Raw genomic sequence first — 7,145 nt, forward strand, 5'->3', positions numbered from 1 at the left:
AGGCGATGGCAGGACTCCGCGTTTGCTCCCTCCGCCGCCTGTGGTGACGTAGTACGCACGCATGCGCACTCTTGCCGGCACAGCGCGACAGAACAGGGATCAGGGAAGCACACGGTGAAAGTGCGCATGCACGCTTAGCGTTTTATTATTATAGATACTACAGGTGTAATCATTAGTACATAATCACTGGGAGAGAAAGGGATGAGTGGGATGGGTAAAACTTTATCTTTGTTTACGCTGGAAAAAACGTTTCATGTCACTCCTATATATTGAGATCCTTCAACTATCATATACTGTACAAATTTATTTAATGGTTATTATATTGTAAACTAAAAAAAAATAATTAAAATGAACTTAAAATGCTGCTCCACACATCCACTAGACACCTCAGGGGGATGACTAATTAATGCTGTGTTTTACTAAACGGCGCTAACTAAAGCCCACCACTAAAAACCTCTACTACCATTTAGTTACAGGAGGTCTAAATGTGTAACTCATGGCTTATCCCAGGACAAGCAGGCAGGTATTCTCACTAGTGGGTGATGTCATCCGACAGAGCCCCGATACGGACGTCTCACAAGCATGTCTTGCTTGAAGAAACTTTAGAAGTTTCGAGATGCCCGCACCGCGCATGCGCCAGTGCCTTCCCGCCCGATGGTCCGGGCGTGTCTCCTCAGTTCATTTTCTTCCGCAGAGCTGAGAAGTTCAACTTCAATTCTGCGCCCATTGAATCTGTTTTTTTTGCCTTCTGATTCCGCGGGTTGGGTTCTTTTGGGCTCTCCCGTGTGTTTGTTTCTTTCTTTGATTTCTTTTATAAAAAAAAAAAATAATAATAATTTTTTTCCTTCCGACACCGGGTCGGCCGCGTGGCTTAGGCCCCGCGCCTTCGACCTTGCGGCGGAACGTTTTCGGCCTATGTCCCGTGCAGCAAGTGTCAGCGCGCGATTTCGCTCACGGATCCTCATCGACGCTGATCATTTTCCGAAATCGTGCCGGCCTTGCTCCACTTTGACGGCGCGGGCGTTTAAGCGTCGCTGCCTGCTGTGGGAGTCCATGTTCAAGATGGAAGCTTCGTCGGATCCTGTGGCTTCAACATCGACTGGGGCTTCGACTTCCTCGACAAAGCCCTCGATCTCCCCGGCTGCTTCGGGCCTTTTGAAACCGGCCTCGTTCACACCGGTTTTGGCCTCGTCTTCTGCGCCGGTGCCTTCATCTGTCTCCTCGGAACAGGTACCGACCCCCATAGTTCCTCCGGTGGTGCTTAAAGTGCCGAAAGCTGGCAAACAGAAGCACACTGCACCGAAATTGCGCGAAGACCGTGCGGAAGGGCCCCCGTTTGGTGCGGATCCCTCCATATCGGCTTCGTTGAAGTCCTTCCTGGAGGCTCAGTTTGTGGAACTCATGACCACCATGGTTCCCCGGCTGATTACCTCGATCCAGGGTGACCTCCCAGTTCCGGTCCCGAGGGGCGGGCCGCCCCCTCCTCCTCTGCTGCGCCGCACGACCTCGTTGCTCAGCGAGGAGGATAGGCGGGCGGTGTCCAGCTCCTCGAGGCGAGCCTCGGTTGGTGACATGCCTCCCTTGGAACCGATTCCATCGACGATGGCCCCTCTTGGGGAGATGCCTCCATTGGAGCCGATTCCCTCGAGGAAAGCCTCCCTTAGTGACTTGCCTCCTTTGGAACCTATTACTCCGCCCCATGACACTGTGTGGCATCCACCTTCGAGGCCTCCCAGTCCTGGGCATAGCAGGAGGCAGGACGAGTTCTTCCGGACCCCCTATCGAGCCTGGGCGGCTTCCGGGGAGGCTCCGACGCATCCTCCTCTGCGATCGACGGCTTCGAGTCCTATCTGCTCCTTGGAAGCTTCTGGGGACCAGTATTCTCATAGGCGGACTCGATCCCCTTCCAGGCATCGAGAGGGGCATCGTTCCAGACACTCTTCGAGGCATTCCTCCCGGCACTCCACGTCTCGCCTCATAAGAAATTGCCTCGGATGGGGTATTCTACTTCTGCTGGGTCTCCTCCTCCCGGGCCGGAGTTCGAGGACCCCGAGGTGTTCTACTCGCCCTGTTGCTCACAGGCCTCCATGGAGCCCGAGGCCTCAACTTCTTCTAGTCCTTCTCGGAGACCTGCGTTGGCGGACCAACTGTCTTTCTCCTCGTTTCTCAGGCAGATGGCGGATGACATGGACATTACCCTCGATGCGGGGTCCCGCTACTTCAAGGAATATCTCGATACTATGCACTTGCCTCGCCCTCCGGCCGAGTCTTTGCGCCTCCCTCTGCACAAGCTCCTTGATCAGACCTTCATGCGGTGCTTTGAGTCTCCTTACTCCATTCCGGCGGTGCCTGGCAAATTGGATGCTCGGTACCGCACGGTGCATCATAAGGGCTTCGAGGGACCTCAGCTTTCTCATCAGTCCCTCCTGGTAGAATCCTCGCTCAAGCGGTCTCATCCAGGCCAGGTATATGCTTCGGTGCCTCCGGGCCGCGAGGGCAGGACGATGGATAAGTTTGGACGACGCATCTATCAGAATTCTATGATGACGTCCCGAGTCCTAAGAACATAAGAACATAAGCAGTGCCTCTGCCGGGTCAGACCACAGGTCCATCCTGCCCAACAGTCCGCTCCCGCGGCGGCCCAAACAGGTCAAGACCTGTCTGAATCATCAGAAGGGGCTCCCTTGCCACCTTGGTTTCCCATTTAAGTCCTGCCTTCCTATCGAAGTCCTAGCCCTCCGGTCTTGCACATGCACGACCTGGTTGGTTTATACTCATTTCCTGGTTAACTTCCTATACTTGTGTTACATCCCAGCTCCTCCCTCAGTATCCCACGATCCCTTTATCCCTCAGAAATCCGTCCAATCCCTGTTTGAATCCCTGTACCGTACTCTGCCTGATCACTTCCTCCGGTAGCTCATTCCAAGTGTCCACGACCCTTTGTGTGAAAAAAAACTTCCTTGCATTTGTTTTGAACCTGTCTCCCTTCAGTTTCTCCGAATGCCCCCTCGTACTTGCTTTCCCCTTCAGTCTGAAGAATCTGTCCCTATCCACCCTCTCTATGCCCCTCATGATCTTGAAGGTCTCTATCATATCTCCCCTGAGCCTCCTTTTCTCCAGAGAGAAGAGCCCCAGCCTATCCAGCCTCTCGGCGTATGAGCAGTGTTCCAGCCCTCTTACCAATTTCGTTGCTCTCCTTTGGACTCTCTCAAGTACTGCCATGTCCTTCTTGAGGTGTGGCGACCAAAACTGAACGCAGTATTCCAGATGTGGACGCACCATCGCTCGATACAGTGGCATGATGACTTCCCGTGATCTGGTTACTATGCCCTTCTTTATGATTCCCAGCATCCTGTTGGCTTTTTTCGAGGCTGCTGCACACTGTGCAGATGGCTTCAGTGATGCATCCACCAGCACACCCAAGTCTCTCTCGAGTCTGCTGTCTCCCAATAATACCCCCCCCAATTTGTAGTTGAACAACGGGTTCTTTTTCCCTATATGCATGACCTTGCATTTGTCCACGTTGAAGCGCATTTGCCATTTGTTTGCCCAGTCTTCCAGCTTGTCCAGGTCCCTTTGCATGTCCTCACACTCCTCCCTGGTCCTAACTCTGCCGCACAGTTTGGTATCGTCTGTGAATTTTATAACCTCACATTTAGCCTCCTTTTCCAGGTCATTGATGAATATGTTAAAGAGTAAAGGCCCCAGCACCGATCCCTGTGGCACACCGCTCGTGACTCCCCGCCAGTCAGAATATTGACCCTTTACTCCAACCCTCTGCAGTCTACCCGACAACCAGTGCTTGATCCATCTGTGCACATCCCCTCCCACCCCGTGGTTCCACAGCTTCTTAAGTAGCCTTTCATGTGGCACCTTGTCGAAAGCCTTTTGAAAGTCGAGGTAAATGATGTCTATGGGCTCTCCATTGTCCACCCGACTGCTTATTCCCTCAAAGAAGTACAGAAGGTTCGTTAGGCACGACCTTCCCTTACAGAATCCATGCTGGCTTGTTCTCAGTAGGCCATTCCTCTCGATGTGCTCGCAAATGTCGTCCTTGATCATGGCTTACACCATCTTCCCTATAATTGAAGTCAGGCTCACCGGCCTGTAGTTACCAGGGTCACCCCTCGATCCCTTCTTGAAGATGGGTGTGACATTTGCCAATTTGCCAATTTCCTGAATTATAATTTCCACTTCGCCACCTACTTGGAATTTTTTCTGCCTGTGCTTCGAAAATTCACGCCCTACATCGAGTCCCAGGCTCGGTTTGAGTTTGAGGAAGTCGTCGTTTCGCTGTCCCAGCTTCGTCTTCAGTTGATGCAGTCGGCCTACGATGTTTTTGAGCTCTCGGCACGAGCAGCTGCCTGCTCGGTGGCGATGCGCCGTTTGGCCTGGTTAAGGACCATTGACATGGACCCGAATCTTCAGGACCGCCTGGTTAATGTCCCGTGTGCTGGGGCGGATCTTTTTGACGAATCCATCGAGACTGTCACGAAGAAATTGTCGGATCATGAAAAATCCTTCCAGTCCATTCTGAGGCCGAAGCCTAAGCCTCAACAGTCTCGACCCTCTCGACCGCCATTGATTTATCAGCGGCGTTATCAGCCGAGGCAAGCTCCTCCAGCGAGGCAACTTGCGAAGCGGCAGCCTCCTCAGAAGGGTCAGCAAAAGTCTCAGCCGTCTGCTTTCCCCAAGGCTCCTCAGCCTTTTTGACTGTTTCGTCGAGGGCATGACCAGTCTCGTTCTGCCTCCCCCTGTTTTTCCCATCGGAGGGCGCCTCCATCATTTTTATCATCGCTGGGAGGCCGTAACCACCGACCTCTGGGTCCTTACTATCATCAGGGAAGGGTACTCTCTTCAATTCCATTGGGTCCCTCCAGACCACCCTCCAAGAGAGTATCCTTCCAACTTGACTCAGTCCGCCCTTCTTCTTCAGGAAGCCCAGGCTTTGCTCCGGCTCCGGGCCGTCGAGCCGGTCCCTGTGGACCAATACAACCAGGGGTTTTACTCCCGGTACTTCCTTGTTCCGAAGAAGACGGGCGACCTGAGACCCATTTTGGACCTCAAGGTCCTCAACAAATTCCTGGTCAAAGAGAGGTTTCGCATGCTGACGCTTGCTTCTCTCTATCCCCTCCTTGAGCAGAACGACTGGTTGTGCTCTCTGGATCTCAAGGAGGCCTACACTCACATTCCCATTCACCCGGCCTCCCGCAGATTCCTCAGATTTCGGGTGGGACATCTGCATCTGCAGTATCGAGTGCTTCCATTCGGTCTGTCTTCGTCTCCCAGAGTCTTCACGAAGTGTCTGGTAGTGGTGGCCGCTGCACTCCGGAACCAGGGTCTTCAGGTATTTCCCTACCTCGACGACTGGCTCATCAAGGCTCCCTCGGCATCGGGGGTCATCTCGGCGACCCTGTCCACGATTCAGTTCCTGCAGAGTTTGTGATTCGAGATCAACTTTCCCAAATCTCATCTGCGGCCCACGCAGTCGCTCCCCTTCATCGGAGCGGTCCTGGATACCATCCGCCTCAGAGCGTTCCTTCCTCCTCAGCGCATGGATGCCCTTCTTCATCTCTGCCAGTCTGTGTCTTCTCGCCAGTCCATCTCGGCGAGACTCATGATGGTCCTCCTGGGCCACATGGCCTCTACGGTTCATGTGACGCTGTTCGCCAGGCTCCATCTCAGAATTCCTCAGTGGACCCTGGCATCTCAGTGGACTCAGGTGGTGGATCCATTGACTCGACACATCATCGTCACTCCTGCTCTTCGGCAGTCTCTACTTTGGTGGATGACCTCTTCGAATCTATCCAGAGGTTTGCTTTTTCACTCTCCTCCCCACCAGAAGGTCCTCACAACCAATTCCTCGACCTATGCCTGGGGAGCGCATCTGGATGGGCTTCGCACTCAGGGATTCTGGACCAGTGCGGACCGGCACCATCAAATCAATCTTCTGGAGCTCAGAGCCATCTTCAATGCTCTTCAAGCCTTTCAACATCTGCTTCACGACATGGTGGTCCTCATTCGCACAGACAACCAGGTCGCCATGTATTATGTCAACAAGCAGGGGGGCACGGGCTCGGCCTCCCTCTGCCAGGAGGCTCTTCGAGTCTGGGATTGGGCGGTTCGCCACAACGTCTTCCTCAAGGCTGTCTACATCCAGGGGAAGGACAATGTCTTGGCGGACAAATTGAGTCATCTGCTCCAACCTCACGAATGGACACTCCATTCCACGTCCCTTCTTCAGATCTTTGCTCAGTGGGGAACGCCTCAGATAGACCTCTTTGCAGCTCCCCACAATTTCAAGCTGCCTCAATTCTGCTCCAGGATCTACACTCCTCAGCGCCTCGAGGCGGATGCTTTTCTGCTGGATTGGGGGAATCGCTTTCTGTATGCGTTTCCTCCATTTCCTCTCATTCAGAAAACTCTGGTCAAGCTGAGGTCCGACCGTGCCACCATGATCCTGATAGCCCCTCGGTGGCCTCGACAGCCTTGGTTCTCCCTTCTACTTCAACTCAGCAGCAGGGAACCATTCCTACTTCCGGTATTTCCTTCACTGCTTACTCAGCATCAGGGATCTCTGCTTCATCCCAACCTGCAGTCTCTCCACCTGACAGCTTGGTTCCTCTCAACGTAACCCCTCACCAGTTTTCCCAGGCGGTGAGGGATGTCTAGGAGGCTTCAAGGAAGCCTGCTACTCGTCAATGCTACTCCCAAAAATGGACTAGATTTTCTTCCTGGTGTATTTCCAACTCTAAGGAGCCTCAGCGAGCCTCTCTATCTTCTGTGTTGGACTATCTTCTACACCTGTCTCAGTCTGGTCTCAAGTCGACGTCTATACGAGTCCACCTGAGTGTGATTGCGGCTTTCCATCAGCCTCTACAGGGGAAACCTCTTTCTGCTCATCCTGTGGTTGCCAGATTTATGAAAGGACTTTTTCACGTCAATCCTCCTCTCAAACCGCCTCCAGTGGTTTGGGATCTCAATGTTGTCCTTTCTCGGCTTATGAAACCTCCTTTTGAGCCTTTGAAAACGGCTCCACTAAAGTTTCTCACTTGGAAAGTGGTTTTTCTAGTGGCCCTCACGTCTGCTCGCAGGGTCAGTGAGCTTCAGGCCTTAGTTGCAGATCCACCTTTCACAGTATTCCA

The sequence above is a fragment of the Geotrypetes seraphini genome, chromosome 10 (genome assembly GCF_902459505.1).
Source record: "Geotrypetes seraphini chromosome 10, aGeoSer1.1, whole genome shotgun sequence".
In the NCBI taxonomy this organism is placed as follows: Eukaryota; Metazoa; Chordata; class Amphibia; order Gymnophiona; family Dermophiidae; genus Geotrypetes; species Geotrypetes seraphini.